The sequence below is a fragment of the Phyllobates terribilis genome, unplaced genomic scaffold, assembly GCF_046119375.1.
Source record: "Phyllobates terribilis strain yellow unplaced genomic scaffold, ASM4611937v1 Scaffold_8__6_contigs__length_399053987, whole genome shotgun sequence".
NCBI lineage: Eukaryota > Metazoa > Chordata > Amphibia > Anura > Dendrobatidae > Phyllobates > Phyllobates terribilis.
The window spans coordinates 292,499,011-292,519,693 of record NW_027362768.1 but is presented as its reverse complement, the minus strand read 5'-3'; the positions used below and the strand labels follow the sequence as shown (position 1 = coordinate 292,519,693).

General features: G+C 48.0%; 1 pseudogene; it reads left to right on the top strand.

Annotated features, from left to right (window-relative positions):
* Window positions 1–1,022: 1,022 nt before the first annotated feature.
* LOC141160476 (small nucleolar RNA U3) lies at window positions 1,023–1,222 on the top strand (annotated as a pseudogene).
* Window positions 1,223–20,683: the final 19,461 nt, after the last annotated feature.

Below are 20,683 nucleotides of genomic sequence, written 5' to 3'. Positions count from 1 at the left end.
GTGCACAAAACTTGCGGTTGTACTGAGAAACTAAACATTCGGAGAGATTTATCCAAAGTAAAGGAAATGCCAATTACGACCAATCAAATCTCTTTTTTTTTCAAAAAGTCTCTGAATAATGAGAGCTGGTTGGTTACTATGGACAATTGCTGTTCTTGTGCTCATTTTGATAAATCCTCTAGTTGCAGAAGAATATTTGACAATCATGCATTAGCAATCGAGGGAAACATCACACAATGTCAAATTGGACCCAATGTGGCACGATATGGGCTCCTTGCAAATGTCTCTGAAACTATACAGAACAGCAGGATTATAAAATGATAATTAAACTCTAACTATATTTAAAGGGGAGGTCTCAAACTAACATTGAGTTTAATCCTAAATGTTTATCTCTTTAATGTAATAATCTAATAGCTTTTCTAATATACTTTAATTCAAAAGTCCCTATCGTTCCCTCTGCGCTTTCTAAATGCTTTTTTTTTTTTACTTACATCCGACTTGATGACATTTTGCTTGAGAATCCCCAGTGCATGCTGGGAAATTCAAACGAGACATCATCAGGGGTCAGAGGCTGTGGTAACTGCTGCACTTTTTGTCCCCATCCTGAAACAAAGAATCATCAATGACATCTGTTTCAGGGGTTGGGTTAGACCTGGCTCTACTGAGCATGCGTTGGCTGTCAATTCCGATATATGCTCAGTACGAGTTCCCTTGTCATTGTGCAATATTACTTTCAATGCACAGTGACAGTGCATTTTCTCACCAGCTCTGAGAAGAGATCATCCAGCAATAGAGTGCACAGTCAGTGTGCTTTGCAAAGAGAGAACATGTCGATCAGGAACCAGCCTCTCCCCTGAAAGTGGCATCACTTTTGGGGACGGCGATTGTCTATTTTCACCGAGTTCTCTCACTGACAGTGTGTTCTGTTGCCAGCTCATCACCTCTCTTTAGAGCTGGCGAGAGAGCGCACTGTCACTGGCAATGCTAGTTTCTGACCTTCCATTCAAGCTTAAAAAAATCAAGAAACTATACTTTCAGGGAGTTTGTAAGTTGAGAAATGTGCTCTAAAGTGTCCAAACTCCCCAACCACGAGGAGGAGCTGTAGTGATCTCTTCTGTGCATGAAGTCACCTCTCAGTTCTGCTTCATTGCAGGGGCTGATTGCTGGTGAAGATCATTCTCCTTCTCTGTTACAGAGAGGATATAAAAAAAGAACAACCCGAACATACGGTCCATAAGACAGTAGAAAACAACAAAATATGATAACTAGAGATAATAATAGATAGGCTGTGTGCCCACGATGCGTTTTTTTAAGCGTTTCCGCAGCGGCAAAAACGCTGCAGAAACGCTTAAAAAACGCTTGGTAGAAGGTCTGCCATGTTCCCCAATGATAATCCGCATGTGCTGTGCACATGCTGCGGAGATTTCCGCTGTGGATTATCATTGCGGAAAAAAACGCAGCACCAACAATTATTTTGCGGAAGTGCTGCGTGTTCGCCGCCATTCACTTGCATTAGATCGCATGGATTACGCATCACTGTATATGTAGATGCGCATTCCATGCTTTCTAATGTGCGGATGGTACCCGGGTCTAGAGGAGAGGAGACTTTCCTCCGGACCCGGGTACCATAGAAAACTGTAAAAAAAAAGAATAAAATAAAAAATAAACATATACTTACCTTCTGGCGGCCCACGGTGCGCTCCTCCTCGCATGCCGACAGTTCGCGATGTACTGAAGGACCGGCGCTGAGTCATGTGACGGGTCACGCGACGCTGACGTCGGCAGGTCCTTCAGTGTACCGCTGCCGGCAGCCAGGACAGAGGGAAACAAGACAGCGCGGGCCATCGGAGGGTAAGTATAGATTTCTTTTTTATTTTTTGACATTCTCTCGGGTCACATTATATAAATCCATGACGGTTGTATGGATTTATATAGTGTGACCAAGTTGTCAAGCACTTTCCAAGTGATGCTAAAATCACTTGGTATACCGCATGCGGAAATGCAAGTGAAGAACGCTTCACTTCCGCATGTCCCTGGCAGGTAAACGCATGTACAATCCGCATGTACAATCCGCATGTACAATCCGCATGCGTTTTTTCTGCCAGGGAGATGCAGAAACGCTCAGGAAAAAATCCTGAGCATTTCTGCATCGTGGGCACATAGCCTTAAAATACCTTTATTAAACATTGAAACAATGGTACTCCATACAAGAAGAGAAGTACATGTGTGGCACCCCAGGGGTCTGGTTACCACAATAATAGAAATATTACGTCTGAGAGCAAGTGAGAGGTTTCTCTGGTCAGGAGCCCTAAGCATGCAACACCGCCCGCCCAGACCTGGGAGGGGAGGAATCTGCCCTTATAAACTGGGTCTGGGGCGGGATTAAGTGAGTCAGAGCTTGGAGAGGGAAAGATACAGCAAGAGCTCTGTAGGAGCAGGAGTGAGTGCCAGAGGCTGGAAGCTAGATAGCTCGCCTTGGCTGAAGACACTAAACCTGGACACGGAGTCCGAGGCTGTGGGGACATCCAGGTCCAGCAGCAGAATCCAACCGGCAGGGGATTCCAGGTCCTCTGGCCTTAGAAGCCCGGAGGCACGGTCACAAGCAAGGGACCAGCACCGCCGTCGTGGAGCGGAGGACCACACGGTATACTCAGGGACGTGGGCTACTTCTACCCGCATAGAGCAAGGTAGCCAGGAAAGAGTGCAGATAGACGGGGAGGCCTACAACTCCACCTGGCCAGGGGGAGATCCTGCTTGCTCACAGACTGACCAGGCCTCTACCGCTAACCAGTACTCCCGGGAGGGTCTGCTTGAGGCTATGAGCCCACGATGCAGAAATGAAGCAGAAAATTTCTGCAGCATTTCTGCATCTCCCTGGCAGAAAAAACGCATGCAGATTGTGCATGCGTTTTTCCTGCAGAACACATGCGGATTCACATGCGTTTCCGCATGCAGATTGACAAGCGCTTTCCAGGCGATAGCATCACTTGGAAAGTGCTTGACAACTAGGTCACACTATATAAATCCATGCAAACGGCATGGATTTATACAGTGTGAACTGTAAAAATTAAAACTAATAAAGCTATACTCACCCCCGAGGCCCCGGTGTGTGCAGCAGCGCTCGTTCCTGTCTGGTTCCCGGCTGCCAGCATATCGCGAGACAGAGCGGTGAAGGGCCTGCGGTCACATGACTGTGACGTCACCGCAGGTCCTCAAGCGATGCCGGCATTCAGAGAAAAGCCTTCGGAAAGGAGAGTATAAACTTTATTTGTTATTTTATTCTTTTTTTACAGGTACAATGGTACCCAGGTCTGGATGAGAGTCTCCTCTCCTCCAGAACTGGGTACCATCCGCACATAGAGACGCATAGAAGCCGCTTGTACAAATGTACAGTCGCGGTTTCTATGCGTTTCAATGCAAGTCAATGGAGGGAGTTCCGATGCGCTTCCACAAAATTAAATGACATGCGGCGGATTTTTGTGCGCAGCACAAACGCTGCGGAAAAATCCGCAGCTTGTGCATAAACATGCGGAATCCCCTTGGGGACCATGGGGTGCGGATTACCTAGCGTTTCAACAGCGTTTACGCTGCGGAAATTCCGCAGCATAAATGCTTGAAAAACACTACGTGGGCACCCAGCCTGATACCATCAGTAAAGACCCTGAACTGCACCACACGTCTCTGTGTTTCATCGCCGCACCAGCACCATTAGTACTGGGATGCTCACACCATCACTCCTATCATCCACACTAGCTGCCCTGAGACAATACTTCTCCCGTGGGGAGTTATCCCATACTTGGCTGCGCTTACAACATCAGCCTCGGCGGCCTGCAGCGCAGCGGCGGTCCCCACTGACCGCAGTCCACGGGTGGCGTAGTCGGACATTTGTTATTACACTAAGACTGCCACTGGTTTGACCGCCCTGAGCCACGGACCGGGTCGCCGCCACACTGAGACTACCACCCCCAGCATCCCACCAGAGGTCTGGTTCTGGGTTCCCCACGCGGCCCAGGGGGCGAGTCAACTTTGGCGTAATCGGCAGGATTCAAACCAACCCGCCCCAACGGGTATTGCTTGCCTGAAAAAAAGACTTTTGCACTTACCTGAGAGAAGTTTCCCGCGGTCCGGAGTCGTTTCCCGCCATCGGACGCCATCTTGGGTCATTTCTCGCCATCTTCTGCTGTCTTCCCGCCATCCGCAGCCGCTTCCCGCCATCGGACGCCATCTACGGGACGCCGCGTGGGAAGAAGAGGGGCGTGGACACCGAAAGCGCGCGAGATCCGAAGCTCCGCCCCCCACGCTGACGCTGCGCAAGGTCCTGGAAGGGAGAGGGAGCGACGCTGACGTCACAGGAGCGCGACGCAAGGTCCTCAACCCCGACGATCGACTGCGGAGCCGCGGCCTACGGAAGAAGAGCATCGCAAGGTAGGCCACAGTCCACTAGGGGAGAAGGAGGATGTCGGATACCGAGGGGAGCTCCACCGCCACACCGGCCGCCAGCGCAACCGCTGCTGCGGTCATGCCATTCACCATGCCCTATATCCCGGGGGCAACCTGGCTACCCCAGTACTCAGGGGAGTCACATACCCTAAGTGACTTTAGGGAAAGACTGGATAGCCTCTTCCAGGTATACCCCCTCACGGAAGAGCAAAAAGTGAGCATCCTGGTGGCCCAGTTAATCGGGGCAGCCCAAAGGGAGGTAAAGTCCTGGTCACCTAGGAAGAAGAGGACTGTCAGAGAAATACTAGCCCGGCTGAAAGACACATTTGATACCCGAACCTCAGCCGAAATAAAGCTCAGATTTTACGGGTGCAAACAACGGGCACATGAAAGTATAAGAGACTATGCTCTAAACCTACAAGAGGCCCTGAGAGCCATTAAGCAGGCAGACCCTGACAGTGTGGGAAATGAAGACAAGCTGTTGACCGAACAATTTATTGAGGGTCTACTGTGCAATGCCCACCGAACCCAGTTGCGGGCAATGGCCTTACAGGACCCTGACCTGGACTTTGCACAGTTCAAGGACAGAGCCATCCGGGTGCTCCGAGAACTGGCACCAGGTGGCGCTGTGACCCACAGGCGCCCTGCTATCACTTATCACCAGGACGCGGCGCCCTTGTCTGCAGGGCCTGTGGGAGCTGATGCGCAGGCTTTGAACAATAACCCGGCTACAGACCTGCACCATCAGGTCCAAGAGCTGACTAAGAGCGTTGCCGCGCTAACCAGAACTGTGCAGTCTTTACAGGTCTCTTCTCCAGGAAAGATCCAGCTGGCATCCGGACCGGAGGACGTCCCGTGGCGCCGACTGAGGAGGACCCCATCGGCCAGAGGGAGACCCAGCGACAGGTACAACGAGGACGGACGACCCATCTGCCGCCGCTGCAATCAACCCGGACATATGGCAAGGTACTGTCATTTAAACGGGCACAACCTGGGGTAGAGGGCCAACCCCCAGGCCTAAGATCATCAGGCTTATCGAACTGGCGTGACAAGTACGTAGGAGGACGTCCGGTCTTGCCTGTGGTACTGGACGGCATTCCTATGAGTGCCCTACTGGACACCGGTTCACAGGTCACCACCATCCCGCACGTGCTCTTCAAGCGGTACTGGAATGACTCGGACATAACCCGCTACCCAGATGATGACCTGAGCATTATCGCCAGCAATGGTCAGCCCGTGCCACAGATAGGATTTAAAGAAGTGACCATCAAGGTCGGTAAAGTTGAACTGCCGGCACAAGGACTGATCATTGTGGACATTGACCGTCGCGAGAGTCACCCAAAAATAACCCTAGGTACTAACGTAATTGAAAACTATCTTGCAGAGGTGATTCTTATTTTGCAGCAGGTTGCCAAGAACGCCAGTACCAGCCAGCAGCGTGTGCTCCAAAAAGAGATCCGGGCACTGATGAAGCGGCAACAATTGGAACTATCTGGTGGTGAGATAGGTAGCGTGAGAATGTGTGACCCGTTCCCTATTGCCATGCCCCCAAAAAGTGAGATGATGATTTGGTGCCGGGCAGCTATTGGTCTAAGAGGTAGAGACTACCAAGCAATGGTAGAACCCGTCTACTCAGACAGTAGGCCCACCATTTTGACAGCACGGGGGGTGGTTGATGTACGTCATGGGAGGGTGTCCGTCCGCTTCATAAATATCGGGGAGAGAGAAGTATACCTGCCCCGGTATGCCACGCTAGCCAAATTGTTCACCATAAACCAGAACTCTGTACAGGCCGTGGAATCCTTGCCTCCATCTCAACCAGAGGAAGGTAACGGCTCTAAGAAACCAATGGAGGACTGGTGTCAGCAACTGCATTTGGGTACTGACTCCACTCCCTCGCACCAAAAACAGGGAGTCTATCGGGTGGTTCAAGAGTACGAGAGAGTGTTTAGTAAACACCAGCTGGACTTCGGGCGAGTAAAGGGGGTAGAACATCACATCCCCACGGGAGACCATCCTCCCATAAAGGAGAGATACCGACCCGTACCCTCTGCACACTATCAACACGCCAAGGGGATGCTAAAAGACATGAAGGAGGCTGGGGTAATTAGGGACAGCTGTAGCCCCTGGGCAGCTCCACTAGTCTTAGTGAAAAAGAAAGACAACACCATGAGAATGTGTGTAGACTACAGGAAGGTCAACCGTATTACACACAAAGATGCGTACCCGTTACCAAGGATAGAAGAGTCCTTAGCTGCATTAAAATCTGCTAACTTCTTCTCTACTTTGGATCTCACTAGCGGGTACTGGCAGGTTCCTGTAGCAGAGGCGGACCGGGAGAAGACCCCATTCACCACCCCGATGGGTCTCAGCGAATTTAACTGTATGCCGTTCGGGCTCTGCAACGCACCAGGAACCTTCCAACGGTTGATGGAATGCTGTCTGGGACACCGGAATTTCGAGACGGTCCTGTTATACCTGGACGATGTAATCGTTTATTCCAAGACTTACGAGGACCCCCTGAAACACCTGCCAGAAGTGTTTGACTCCCTGGCAAACTACGGCCTAAAGGTGAAACCCTCCAAGTGTCACCTCCTGAAACCAAAGGTGCAATACCTGGGACACGTGGTGAGTGCTGACGGAGTGGCTCCTGACCCCGATAAGATCACCGTGATTAAAGACTGGCCAAGACCCTCCAGCATAAAGGAAGTGCGGCAGTTTCTCGGGTTGGTAGGCTACTACCGAAGATTCATTCCCGGTTTCACCAAAATGGCAGCCCCTATGCAGAACCTCCTGATAAGTCAATCTCGGAAAGCTAAAAACCAGAAGTCGCCCTTCAGGTGGGAAAAGCTGGAAGAGGAGTCCTTCTGCCAGCTGAAGATGGCCCTCACGGGGGATGAAATCCTGGCGTACCCTGATTACAGCCAGCCCTTTATCCTCCACACGGACGCGAGCAACATCGGGCTAGGAGCCGTACTGTCCCAGATCCAGCAGGGGAAAGAACGGGTAATCGCTTACGCCAGCCGAAAGCTACGGCCCACGGAGAGGAACCCTGAGAATTATAGCTCATTCAAGCTGGAGTGACTGGCAGTGGCTTGGGCAGTGACCGAACGTTTCAAGCATTACCTTGCCTCTTCCAAGTTCACCGTGTACACGGATAACAACCCGTTGACACACCTGGACACTGCAAGGCTCGGTGATCTGGAGCAGAGATGGATGGCCCGCCTGTCCTACTATGAATTCATCATCAAATACCGGGCGGGACGCTCAAATGCCAACACGGATGCCCTGTCTAGAATGCCAAACTTACCGGACGTAGGGGAAGATCCAGAAGATCTGGAAGAAGTCGTGCTCCCTGCGTTCCACCGTCATGGGATTACCCTGTATTCCCACCGTGTGAAGGACAGGCGCTCTGTGACGTTCAATCCCTTGCCCCACTACAGCTGGGCGGAAACGCAAGACAGTGATCCCGCAGTCCGTCTGGTGAAGGAAATGCTGACACAGGCCGATGCCCGTCTTGACCCAGACGCTCCGGAGGAGACCAAGCAACTGTGGAAGGAGAAAAGTAAACTGTTCCTCTACAGGGAGAAGTTGTGCCGGAGAATGGTTAACTCTCGAACACATGAGTTGACCTGGCAGGTAGTGGTCCCAAGACGAGACGCGGCTATGGTTCTGGAGGCATACCACAACGGAGCATGACATTTTGGATGGAAGAAGCTGGAGTACTTGTTGCGTGAACGGTTCTACTGGGTAGGCATGAGAGGAGCCATCGAGAGGTGGTGCAGAGACTGTGGCCCGTGCAACCTAAGAAGGAAGGACCGTGCCAGCCAGAAGACTCCCCTGCAGCCCATCATCACCAGACAGCCACTGGAACTGGTAGCCCTGGACCATGTGAAACTGGCTCCGAGCAGATCTGGGTATGTCTACGCCCTCACAATCGTAGATCACTACTCCCGGTTCCTGGTGGTGGTTCCCGTCAAGGACTCAATGGCTCAAACAGCAGCTAGAGCCTTCCAGCAGCACTTCTGCCGTCCACACGGGTACCCGGAGCAAGTGTTGACAGACCAAGGACCAGCCTTCGAAGCAGAGGTCTTCCAGGAGTTCTGCAACCTGTATGGCTGCAAGAAGATAAGAACAACGCCCTATCACCCGCAGACCAACGGACTCTGCGAAAAGATGAACCAGGTGGTGATAGATCTGCTAAAAACATTGCCCCTGGAAGAACGCAGCCTGTGGCTTGAGAAACTGCCCGATCTGGTGGACCTGTACAACCACATCCCGGTAGGTTCCACCAACTGTACCCCGGCTTACCTAATGAGAGCAAGACCTGGTAAGCTGCCTATTGACCTGGATATGGGAGTCCTGACACCTGAGGACACCTCGCCAGAGGCAGACTGGGATACAGAACAGCAGCAGCAGTACCGGAAAGTACAGGAGAGCGTCGAGCGAAGTCTCTGTCAATCAAGAGAAAGACAGGAGAGGACTTATAACCAACATGCTCCCGCTGTCCCCCTGGTACCTGAAGAGCAGGTCTTGAAAAGAAAGAGGCAGCTCCATAAGTTGGACGACCAGTGGGAAAAGGACCCGTACACCGTACTGCCCTCAAGCCACAATAATCCAAAGGTGTACGTCATCAGCAAGGATGGAGGAGAGACCACAGCCACTGTCTCCAGAGACCACCTGAAAAAGTGCCCCGAGAATTTGCAAAGCACGGATGAAGATCAGGAAGACCCTCAACCCGTAGAGGAAAAGGAGGAAATGATCAGCACCGTACTCGGAGACTTTCCCCGGTCCTGGACACAAGTAAACAACGCTATCGTGGTGCCTGTCCTCACCTTTCTCCAGCCAGCCCCTCAAGTGCCTACAGAAGACCAGGTAGAGCTGGAAGAGCAGCCGGCCCAGGAGGCAGAAGAATCCACACCAGCAGCACAGGAGAATCAACCCTCTGCTAGTAGTGAGCCTGCCGTGCCCCTAGTGAGCCAAAGAGTGCGCAGACAGCTGCCCAGCTTACCCATAACACCTCCTACACCCTGTAGTGCAGGACCAGTTAGTGAGCTCCATAGGTCCACTAGAGTCACTAGAGGTCAGATGCCCGCGCGCTGGAGAATATAAGTAATGCACTGTAAATTTACCTGTTTCTTGAAAATGTTTATGGTTTTTGTTGTTGCCTGTTATTAATTATGTTTCTCAGTTACCCTGCAGATTTCTTTGGACTAACAGGTTATGGACGCTGGATAACCGGAACAATCTTGTAGATAGTTGCACATTGTGCCTCTTGTGAAGACGGCCGCGGAAGAGAAAACCTGTCTGGCGTGGCCTCCTTGCGGTCCAAAGTAGCTAGCTTCAGCCTTGCAGCCACGCCCAAGGCCAACGCAAGGGGTTTTCTTTGGACAGGTCCCCTACCTCGCTTAAAACTTCACCTTGGGTGATATGGACACCCGGTTACGGAAACGCTGTGACCACAAAATGTACTTTTTCATGTTGTATTGTTATTGTTATACCCAGCATTTATGTTTCTTTAAAAATATGTTTAGTCCCAGAGTACTAAATTTTACTAGGGGGGAATGTGGCACCCCAGGGGTTTGGTTACCACAATAATAGAAATATTACGTCTGAGAGCAAGTGGGAGGTTTCTCTGGTCAGGAGCCCTATGCATGCAACACCGCCCGCCCAGACCTGGGAGGGGAGGAATCTGCCCTTATAAACTGGGTCTGGGGCGGGATTAAGTGAGTCAGAGCTTGGAGAGGGAAAGATACAGCAAGAGCTCTGTAGGAGCAGGAGTGAGTGCCAGAGGCTGGAAGCTAGATAGCTCGCCTTGGCTGAAGACACTAAACCCGGACACGGAGTCCGAGGCTGTGGGGACATCCAGGTCCAGCAGCAGAATCCAACCGGCAGGGGATTCCAGGTCCTCTGGCCTTAGAAGCCCGGAGGCACGATCACAAGCAAGGGACCAGCACCGCCGTCGTGGAGCGGAGGCTAACAGAAGGCCCCAAGTGACCGGCCATACGGGTGAGCACCACACGGTATACTCAGGGACGTGGGCTACTTCTACCCGCATAGAGCAAGGTAGCCAGGAAAGAGTGCAGATAGACAGGGAGGCCTACAACTCCACCTGGCCAGGGGGAGATCCTGCTTGCTCACAGACTGACCAGGCCTCTACTGCTAACCAGTACTCCCGGGAGGGTCTGCTTTATACCATCAGTAAAGACCCTGAACTGCACCACACATCTCTGTGTTTCATCGCCGCACCAGCACCATTAGTACTGGAACGCTCACACCATCACTCCCATCATCCACACTAGCTGCCCTGAGACAATACTTCTCCAGTGGGGAGTTATCCCATACTTGGCTGCGCTTACAACATCAGCCTCGGCGGCCTGCAGCGCAGCGGCGGTCCCCACTGACCGCAGTCCACGGGTGGCGTAGTCGGACATTTGTTATTACACTAAGACTGCCACTGGTTTGACCGCCCTGAGCCACGGACCGGGTCGCCGCCACACTGAGACTACCACCCCCAGCATCCCACCAGAGGCCCGATTCCGGGTTCCCCACGCGGCCCAGGGGGCGAGTCACATGCGCAGCACGTGACATGTACTTGATACTAAATTTGTTGATAATACATGATGTAATTACACAGGAAACCAGGCTAGAAAATAACAATCTGTCCTATCATAAAATGCCTGATTATTACCCATCCACTACTCCATTAGTGTATAGGTAAATACCTAGTGACAGAGGTAAATGTTCATACACTAAATGGGTTCAGACCCATATCACCAGACACAGGGAAGAGAAGGAACAGGTTAATGCGCAACACGTTTATAGGGGATTGGATGTAACCCCTTAGTAAAGCATCTTGCTCGGTAATCCTAAATATGTATACATATCACATTGTCAAAATAACTCACTAGTGTGTGCACAACCATGTAGCCCTGAATCCGTCTGTGCTGAAAACCATCATACCCTATATAAGGAAGGAGAAGGGGAAGGAAAAAGCTACCAGATAGTGTCTCTGGATGTGCAATGACATACAGTCATATGAAAAAGTTTGGGCACCCCTATTAATCTTAAGCTTAATGTTTTATAAAAATTGGTGTTTTTGCAACAGCTATTTCAGTTTGATATATGTAATAACTGTTGGATACAGTAATGTTTCTGCCTTGAAATGAGGTTTATTGTACTAACAGAAAATGTGCAATCTGCATTCAAACAAAATTTGACAGGTGCATAAGTATGGGCACCTCACCAGAAAAGTGACATTAATATTTAGTAGATCCTCCTTTTGCAAAAATAACAGCCTCTAGTCGCTTCCTGTAGCTTTTAATGAGTTCCTGGATCCTGGATGAAGGTATTTTTGACCATTCCTCTTTACAAAACAATTCCAGTTCAGTTAAGTTTGATGGTCGCCGAGCATGGACAGCCCTCTTCAAATGATCCCACAGATGTTCAATGATATTCAGGTCTGGGGACTGGGATGGCCATTCCAGAACATTGTAATTGTTCCTCTGCATGAATGCCTGAGTAGATTTGGAGCGGTGTTTTGGATCATTGTCTTGCTGAAAGATCCATCCACTGCGTAACTTCAACTTTATCACTGATTCTTGAACACTATTGCCAAGAATCTGCTGATACTGAGTGGAATCCATGCGTCCCTCAACTTTAACAAGATTCCCAGTACCGGCATTGACCACACAGCCCCAAAGCATGATGGAACCTCCACCAAATTTTACTGTGGGTAGCAAGTGTTTTTCTTGGAATGCTGTGTTTTTTTGCCACCATGCATAACGCCTTTTTATATGACCAAACAACTCAATCTTGGTTTCATCAGTCCACAGGACCTTCTTCCAAAAAGAAATAGGCTTCTTCAAATGTGCTTTTGCATACCTCAGCCGACTCTGTTTGTGCGTACTTGCAGAAAATCACTCTCCCATACAGCTTCTCCTTGTGCAAAGTGCGTTGTATAGTTGACCGATGCACAGTGACACCATCTGCAGCAAGTTGATGCTGCAGCTCTCTGGAGGTGGTCTGAGGATTGTCCTTGACTGATCTCACCATTCTTCTTCTCTGCCTTTCTGATGTTTTTCTTGTCCTGACACTTCTGGCCTTAACAAGAACTGTCCCTATGTTCTTCCATTTCCTTACTATGTTCCTCACAGTGGAAACTGACAGGTTAAATCTCTGAGACAGCTTTTTGTATCCTTCCCCTGAACAACTATGTTGAATAATCTTTGTTTTCAGATCATTTGACAGTTGTTTTGAGGAGCCCATGATGCCACTCTTCAGAGGAGATTCAAACAGGAGAACAACTTGCAAGTGGCCACTTTAAGTAGCTTTTCTCATGATTGCATACACCTGGCTATAAAGTTCAAAGCTCAATGAGGTTACAAAACCAAAAAAAGTGCTTTAGTAAGTCAGTAAAAAGTAGGCAGGAGTATTTAAAACAATAAAATGATAAGGGTGCCCATACTTATGCACCGGTCAAATTTTGTTTGAATGCAGATTGCACATTTTCTGTTAGCACAATAAACCTCATTTCAAGACAGAAACATTACTGTGTCCAACAGTTATTACATATATCAAACTGAAATAGCTGTTGCAAAAACACCAATTTTTATAAAACATTAAGCTTAAGATTAATAGGGGTGCCCAAACTTTTTCATATGACTGTACCAGTGTAGTGATCACCCATTGCGCAGCGTACACTACAGTGTACCACAGAGAGGGTGGAGGAGGAGATCACAAGCTGAGTGGTAAAAAAAAAAATCAAGAAACATCAAATTAAGGGAAACCTCAGGAAGCGAGAATTAGAACCTGGCTGCATTATTCGGTCTTTGGCCACGGCCCCACTATCAGTATTTGGTCAGTATTCGGTCAGTATTTTTTCTCAGGAGTGGGAACCAAAACCAGGTGAGGAACAATCAGAGAAAAGGTATAATAGAAACAAGTCACCAATTCTGCATTTATCACCCACTCCTGGTTTTGGTTCCCACTCCTGAGAAAAAATACTGACGGAATAATGACAAAATACCGATAGGGGACGGTGGCCTTTCTCTGAAACATTTCAGTTTGTCAGAGGAAACAGTTTGAAAATCTGGCTGGAGAAGATATGCAAAGACAATGGTAGTTCAATGTTGCCTATAGCCAGCTTCTCCCTGCCTTGCTCTATATCAATGACAGGTTTCTCCAGTGTGTGTACATAGGGAGAGACCTGTCAATCAACTGGAGGGGGGCAGGAGAAAGTCAGGTGAAGATGTCATTGGGCTACTCAGGTCTCTCTCTATGGTCTCTAGCCAGATTTTCAAACTATGTTTTGTTTAAAATTCCGCAGTGTTTTTGAGTGAGATATACAGGTAACTGGCTGCAGTTTCACAACCCGGCAATGATTCAAGGCAGCAAGAATCCAATGATAGGTTCCCTATAAAGGGAATCTTTAACCAGATTTTTGCCACCTAATCTGAGAGCAGCATAATGTAGAGACAGAGACCCTGATTCCAGGGATGTATCGCTTACTGGGCTGCTTACTGTAAATTTAATAAAATTACAGTTTTATCAGCAGGATAACCCGGCTGCCATGTAGTCCTCCATATTCATGAGCTCTGTATAACCTCACCCCCACCACTGATTGGCAGTTTTCTGCCTATGCACAGTGTACACAGAAAGCTGCCAATCAGTTGTGTGGGCTGGGTTATGGAGAGTTCAGTATTTAGAGAACTGCTAGATCTGCAGCTGTTATTTTATCAAAACTACAGCAAGCAGCCCAGTAAGTCATAAATTGCTGTAATTAGGGTCTCTATCCCTACATTATGCTGCTCTCAGATGGGGTAGCAAAAACTTATTAATGTATTCCCTTTAACTATGTCGCCTACATCCTATTTTGGTATTTGAAACTGAAATTAAAAGATCTGCACATTCTAATATGAAAACGCCATCTATCTGCCTACAGGAGATTTGCTTATCTCTACTTAAGACACGTTCTTTGTGATATGTAATTGGTTTTTCCAAAATCCATACAAGGTGGTGGCATAAATCTGTCTCCTTTCTGCATTAACTTTCCTATTGTTGCAAAGCTGGAGATATTTCTTGAACTTCTAAGCAGCATAAATTAGATTACAAAATAATATAATAATGTGCTTCATGTTAGTAAATGCACTTTATTATATTTAGGAAGTGTAGACTTTAATTCTATAGCATGACGATCCAAAGAGGCTCATTTTACTAGTTAAAAGGAACCTGTCAATTGCTTTAAATATGTTTTTTTTGCTTGGTGCATACATCACTGTTCTCCTGAATCTGGCATTGTTTTTCTATTGTACTTGTGCTTCTCCATCCCTGAAATATGGCTCCCTTTTCCTGGTAAGTACATTTAGTCTTGTTATCCAAGGGGGTATACACTCCCTGACAGAAGTTATGTCGCTTATCCATGTTATGTAAATAAAAGCTTATAACCTGACGTTAAATTCATCCATTGGTTTTATAAATTACTCTTTTGAAAGCTGAAACCCTCCCAAATTTGGTTTAGGTTAAGAAAATAAATTGGCATCACTGCTGAAATATTGATCATTTAATGAACACAGCATGGTCAGATTTTGGCAAGACAAGAGTTTTGTCGCCTGGTCATATAATGCACCCAATCCTAGTTTACATCCTCACCAGTGCTCAGTAAATGATCGGTTAATTAGTGGGTGTGTATAAAAAGAAACCCAGCACCCTAGCACTTGAACTGCAACTTGAGCTCTGACAACATGCCCAAAATCCACCCTGCGACCAAAGCCTTCATTATGAAGAGGCTGAAGACCAGATCCACTGCAGAGGTGGCTGGCACCTTTAATGTGTCTCAGTGTCAAGTACAAAGAATTAAAAAAGATTTGAAAAGTGTAGGAGCAAATTACATATTTAAGGCAAGGGACAGGTTCTCTTTAAAGATGGTTTTTGAACTTAGAAATATTTTTTAAAAATAGCTGCAAATGTATTGAAAAACAACAAAGCAACATCATTTTTCAATAACAAATCCAGGGCTGACCCTCCATTGGTCCTCTTGGTCTTTGTTCACATGCAGCCACCACATGTCCATTGGAGCCACTAATTGATTGTTCAATATATATCATTGAGTGGTGATGGTAGTACTATGGCACATGACTGTTTCGACCACTGACGGGCTGCAGCGGTCACATGTCTTTCACAAACACAGTGTCCACAAATTGAGATTCTGGTTTTGGCTTTAATCCTAAATCATGTGAAAGGCTTGTTAGAGAGACGATATTGACTTTTAGGATTACTACTTTCTATAGGTGCCCTTAGAGTTCTAGTCTTCTTCCTCTCTGAAGAGTCAATTTGCACATGTAGGCAAACAAAGATTGTTTGCAAATAGAGCTGGGCGATCCTGAACAGTAAACTTCGAGGTCTGTACTGAACCCCTAGTGGAAGTCCATGTTACTGTTTGGGTTCGGCAGCTCGAACACTGGCTGTTTCCTGCACTGTCACGCAGATGAAACAGGGGCTCTGATCTGTGGTAACATTGTTCTACAAGTGAGATCGTCATGGGACACTCTGGATTATTTCATCACTTCGGCTTCAATGGATTAGGCATTAGGTGAGCATAAATTTGCTTTTTTATCTTCTTTTTTTTACAGGGGACAATGGCTTCAGAGGATTAGGCATTAGGCGAGTATAGCTGTGTTTTTTTTTAAATAAATGAGTAAAACCGTGTGGACTTTTATTTCAAATAAAAGATTTTTTTCAGGCCATGTCTTTACTTTCAAACCTTTACTATGGACTTCATGTCAGCTGCCAATACAAGGCTAACCTGATCTCCAACCCTATTACCCCAGTGCCAGATTTGGCGCATCTTATTGATGCAACATTTCTGGGGCAGCTGAGGGCTGATGTTATTAGCCTCAGATGGCACTAGTATCCATGGCCCCTTCCCTGGCTATTACTATCAGCCCACAGCCTTTTTGTTAGCCTTTGCTGACTAGATTTTATAGGGGGACCCTACGTCAATTTTTTCTGGAGTTCCCCTCTAAACTAGCCAGTAAATGCTAATCAAACAGCTGTGAGCTGTTATTAATAGCCAGCGAGCATTTGGGTCTAATGGCCCCTTCCTAGGCTATTGGCAACTGACATGATGACCAGGTTATTAATGGAGGGCGTCTATAAGACACCCCCATTACTAACCTCATAGTAAAAGTTTGGAAATAAAGACATGCCTGAAAAAAATCCTTTATTTGAAATAAAAGTCCACACAGTTTTACTCATTTATTTAAAAAACACAGTTATACTCATCTAATGCCTAATCATCTGAAGCCATTGTCCCTTATAAAAAAAACAGAAAATAAAAAAGCAAAATTTATACTCACCTAACACCTAATCCATTGGAGCCACTGTCCCCTGTGAAAAAAAATAAATAATAGAAAACAACCATATACCTCACCTGTCCAAAGTATTTAAATAATACACAGTGTCCCACAACAATCTCACTTGTAGAACAGTCTCATAAGCAGATGTGACTGCTCTAACCGGCCGCTGGCTACACACTAACACAGACAGTGTATAGCGCTGAGCTGCTGTAAGAGAGGTCACAGGAGTTCATCAGCTGATAAACCCCAATGACCTCACATCCCCACCACTGTGTGAGAATTTTCTCATGCAGCAGCGGTGCCGTAAGTGAGCTCATCAGAGCTCATCAGCTGATGAACTCCTGTGACCTCTGTCACGGCAGCTCAGCGCTATACACTGCGGGAGTGATTACGCTCCTTTCAGTGTGTAGCCGGTGGCCGGTTAGAGTAGTCACATTTGTTAATGTGACTGTTCTGCAAGTGAGTTCGAAATGGGACACTCTGGATTACCTAGATTATGGCAGATAGGTGAGGAATATGGTGGTTTATTATTTTTTCTTTTTTACAGGTGACATGGGCATCGGGAATTAAGCGTTAAGGTAAGTATTAAGCTTTTTTTTACAGGGGACAAGGGCTTCAGGGATTTGGTGTTAGGTGAGTATAACTGTTTTTTATTTTTATTTCAATATGTATTTATTTAACTTTTTTTTTTTACTTGGAGCACAGGTGCCAGCTAATGAATACTCCCATCAATGGCGCCTGCTCTTGCTGTTATCAGTGACAGCAGGTATAAGCTGATGGGAGTAGTAGTCTCTCATAAGCCGACGCCTTTAAGCTTTTTACCGTGGATCACAGTTACAGCTGTGGGATCACGCTGACATCTGACAGCGTGATCCCGCAGTGCTCTGACCGGCCGTAATGATGTTTCCGCCGATCAGAGACCCTGTTTCCCGTGCTGTCACACAGATGACAGTGTGGGAAACCACGGATATTCGGACCCCCCATTCATATGAATGGGGTCCCGGTTCTGTTCTGGTACCCGAACCCAAACTTTTAATAGATGTTCAGCTGAACCCGCCCGACCAGAACATCCACGGGTCCGCCCATTACTAATTACAAAGTGGCCCTGGGTTCCTCCTAATGCAAGACAATGCCAGACCTCATGTGGCTGGAGTGTGTCAGCAGTTCCTACAAGATGAAGGCATTGAAGCTATGGACTGGCCCACCCCTTCCCCAGACCTGAATCCGATTGAGCACATCTGGGACATCATGTCTCGCTCCATCCACCAACGTCACGTTGCACCACAGACTGTCCAGGTGTTGGCGGATGCTTTAGTCCAGGTCTGGGAGGAGGTCCCACAGGAGACCATCCGCAACCTCATCAGGAGCATGCCCAGGCGTTGTAGGGAGGTCATACAGGCATGTGGAGGCCACACACAATACTGAGCCTCATTTTGCCTTGTTTTAAGGACATTACATCAAAGTTGGATCAGCCTGTAGTGTGTTTTTCCACTTTAATTTTGGGGGTGACTCCAAATCCAGGCCTCCATTGGTTAATAAATTTGATTTCCATTGATGATTTTTGTGTGATTTTGTTGTCAGCACATTCAACTTTGTACAGAACAAAGTATTCAATGAGAATATTTCATTCATTCAGATCTAGGATGTGTTGAGTGTTCCCTTTATTTTTTTGAGCAGTGTATTTTCTTTCTCATTCCTCTTTGTTACAAATCTTAATGAAAGATTCTTCAGTTTGCTGCAAGAACAGCATATGTGCCACGGTACTCATAGTATTGGATAGGTGAAGTTGTAAGCAGGTAACCAGATGCAACGCACAGATGAACACAAGGCGGAAGTAACCAGTTAAATTATTTATTTCCCTGAGATGGCAGGAAATTATAGAAATTATATCAATGGTGAATTATGCAAAAACAGGATGATTACAACATAAAATATACAGTATCAGATATACAATGAGTCCTCCAGTTCACTTTAGCGATTATAAAAGTCTCTCAAGGTATGCCTATCCTACTACACCGTTATGCCGCAAGTGCCTTCTTGGTGGATTGCTTCTAGCACACGTTGCGCCGGATGCATCTGTCCCCTGAAGCACTGCCCCGGTCCCCTGTGTACTGTACTTCTGCCTCTCACCCCGAGGATCTCACGAATGTCTCTCTAACAGAATTGTGGCACCCCAGGGGTCCGGTTGCCACAGTGGCATTGCCTCCCTTACAGGGGGTGATGCCATGCCTGGAAGCAAGCAGGGGTCCCCTAATCAGGTTTACCAGCATACAACACTTTCCTGACTCCAGACCAGAAAGGGGAGCTCCTCCCCTTCAAACTGGAATCTGGAGGCGGGGTTAGTAAGAGTGAGTAGAGAGGAGTTGAAGACAGGACAGCGAGGAAGGACCTGGGGAAAGGAGCTGTGTACGAGCTCACCCCAGAGGAGAGAAGCGCAGAAGAACCAGACACCGGAGTCCGAGGTTGTGGGGCACTGAAGGCCCAGCAGCCGAAACCGGAGGGCAGGAGACTGCAGGTCTCCTGGCCCCACCAGATGCCCGGTGGCAAAGCAGCACCATAGGGCACAGCACCGCCACGTGGGAGCGACACCCCAGGAAGGCCCGAGCTGCCTGCCATACGGGTGAGCACAAAGACATTTTACTCAGGGACGAGGGCCGCAGCATAGCTTCAAGCAGCAGGGCCAAAGAGATTAGAGCAGAGGGAAGGCCTACAACTTCACCTGGCGAGGTGGATCCCCAACTTGCTCCCAGGCCGCCCGGACCTCTACTACCAGCTAGTACCCGGGCCCCAGTCTGCCTAACCACCGCAAGTAAAGATGAGAGGAAACCGCCATTAAGCAGTGGACTGGATGTTATCTGCGCCATCACCTGCACTACACCGCACCAGCAACATCTACCTCATAGCATCACTATATCCTGCCCTGGGGCTAAGCTCTGCCTGTGGAGAGCTGAACCAACTCTGCTGCATTACCATCAGCTCCAGAGGATCTGCATTTTATTTCCCCTTTTACTTTCCCCTTTAATTGACCGCCCGGGGCCACGGACTGGGTCACTGCCACCGTGACATCCCCAGCACCGACCGGCCCGGCTACCGAGTACCCCACGGCCCCAGGGGGCACGTCAAAATCTGCTTGCTTCTCTTGGCTCCGATATCGCTCACTCTGTTCTGGATCTGTTCACTTAGCTCCGGTATAGGTCCCTTGGTTCTTCACTCAGATCTGGTCATTCAATCCTTCACTCGGGTCATCTAACTCGATTCTTCTTTCGGATCTGGTCACTAGTCATTGAGTTCTTCTCTCGGTTCTCGTCTCGGTCTAGTCACTTGGTTCTCCACTCGGATCTAGTCTCTCAATTCTTCACTTGTATCTGGTCACTCGTAATGGTGGCTGTAAGCTGACCTCGCTGCACCACAAGTCCGCCCTGCTACAGATTCAGTCTCCGACTCCTCCCTTTCACTGCCCTCCTGGGCCTTTCATGATTGCAAACGGCGCCACAGCTATCACCTGACCTGGTGTCTCCTCCAATCTCCTCCCCTCTGGAACTATGCGCTTCATTACATAGTTCTTGCTGATGCAATTCTTTCCACTTTCTCTTGTCCTACAATCTTTGGCCAGTAGATGGCGGCGCTGACTTGCAGACGCCATGTTATGCATTAACGGTGGAAATCTTCCATTTGTCCATCTCCTTCCAACTGTATAATAGGCACACTGTATATACTGTAATATTAAGGTAAAAGACAGTATAAAATATAATGGGATGACACTGTATATAATAAGTGGCGGCAGGGAAGCCGGAGTAAACACATCTGAGTGGGCGCTCAGCCCCGGTTTTCCTCAGACATGACATTTAATATTGAACAGTGTGAAAACACCTCCTGGTAAGACAATG